We start from the raw sequence: 2,241 nt of genomic DNA on the forward strand, positions 1-2,241 counted from the left end.
TAATTTTCCTATTAGATTTTGTAGAACCAGTAGAGTTGCAGTTACATGGTCCTGAGCTGAACATAAGCTTAATTCCTGGTTTAATTACTAATTTTTAAATAGACCATTAATTGCTCTTGCTGAATTATTCCTTAGAATTTTTACTTCTTTAGCCTGGTTTTGGCATGTACTGCTGATTTTGAATTTTGTTTTGAAATCAGCTTTTGGTATGATGCTGTAATGGCAGGAATGGATCCTTTTATCACTTTCAAAATACACTGCACAGCATTTGTACTATTTTGCTTCAGCTTTTGAAAACCATGAGGTTTTCAAGAAGAAATGTTTCAAATGTACTGTACCAGAGTACACTACATTTTCTCCACAGCAGCTGGACCCATAAGAAAGCAAAACATCTTTCAAGGCATAAATCACAAAAAAAAAAAAAATTGAAATCAGTGTCTTAATGGAAAACAGGAAAAAATATTGCCTGTTGTTTATGCCTCAAAAGTTTTATTAGAGACATGACTTAGGATGATGTTGAAACCAGTTAAGCTTCAAAATAGTGTAGCAATTAATATGACTTTGATGACGATAGCAAAGGAAACAGAAGTGAAGCAATTATTCTTTTCTTTCCACAGAAATCCGTTTCTGAAGTAAAGTAGCCCTTCAGGTTAGGTTTTAGTGAATTTTATTTGGTGTCTCATTTGTGGGAGCAGCTTGGCTGTGTCTGTTCTCACTCCTGACCTTCCAAATCGGGAGCTTTCCTTGGAAAGAACTATTGCAACATCATTAGAAATAACTTACAAATTTCTTTGAGTTTTGCTTTTATTTATATCAGAGCACTAAACTTGGAAAATGAGATGTCATTTGAGATTCAACAGTCTGCTTTTGTAGAGATAAACTGCAGTTAAAGTCTCAGCTAGCCACAGTATGGGATTAGAGAACCTAAAACGACAAATTGCAGTGTTTCCTAGCTGGGCTGCACAAGCAGGGGAAGCCTCAAGCTTCATTCCTGCATCCAGCCTCGCATTCAGCATGGTGTGCCACAGGGAAGGGTCAGACTGCCCACACCACAGGGCTCCTCCAGCTGCCAGCTCCTTCAGCAGGCACCCTGAGAAAGTGCTGAACTAGGGCAGACTGAGAAAATCCAGTTTCATCTCATCTGAATTATTTTTAATTATCCATCTTTAGATCCTCAAAATGTATCCACTGTGTGAATAAATAATCCATTTGTGGTCCTATTAAAACTTCATTGTAGTCTATAAAATTTATATGGCTAATTAAAAAATCGGTAGATAATAATTCGTGGTGCTGCTTTATCCCAGTATGAGGTTTAATAAGACTTCACATTGCACATCCACAGCAATTAGAACACCTCTGTTTTTCCCTGTTGTGGGCAACAGGCAGTGCAAAGAACCATCAAGTGTTTTTTCTACCAGTGTCAGACTTTCCTTGGGAAGGCACCAAGCTACAGAGCAGCAAGCATTTCTCAGCAAACCATAAACTCTATTCCAGGCTGAAAATATGAGCTGCACCAAAAGCAGCTCATCTCTAAACTTTGAAGCAGGAAGGAATGCCCAGTCTGCAGGGATGGAAGGCTTATTCTGACTTCAGCAATTCAGTGACCTTTGCAAAGACAGAGAGCACTTGCCAGGACCAGTAGGAGAAAAGCTTTAGGACATTAAGGCCAAGACATTATAAAAATACACTATAATTTTCCATTTCATTTCCAAAGAGTGTAGGCAGAGTGAAATAAATATCATATGTAGAAGCTGGGCATGTCCAGTGGGCATAATTCTGAGAATTTTGGTTCTCCTGGCTTTGTATATGATTGAATACAGTTTGTAGCTCAGTTTTATTTTGAGTCAAGGTTTGATCCTTACACACAGCTACATCCAGCTTAAGGACTAAGTTTGACTTGCAGACCCCTCAGTTTTGCAAAGAGAATGCAGCTTCTCCAGCACAGGCAACTCCTTGGGAAAAGAGTGGGATAAAGGAAGGGCAGTTAATAAAAACAAAAGAAGAGATTGGAATAAAGGCACGGGAAGGGCAGAACACACACGCCTCTGTTCTGTTGATGGCGCTCTATCACAGGGAGATGAAGGCTGAGACCTACGGAATTGTTTAGCAGGACAGACATACCCAGCCTCTGATGCAGCGGCTCACAGAACAGCCCTGCATGGCTTCTGTCTCACCACAGGATGTCACCCTCCACCAGCTACACCGCAGGCACCTCCCAGGGAAAAGGAAAAAGGACTTTTC

This window comes from Geospiza fortis, unplaced genomic scaffold (assembly GCF_000277835.1).
Source record: "Geospiza fortis unplaced genomic scaffold, GeoFor_1.0 scaffold147, whole genome shotgun sequence".
Taxonomy (NCBI): domain Eukaryota; kingdom Metazoa; phylum Chordata; class Aves; order Passeriformes; family Thraupidae; genus Geospiza; species Geospiza fortis.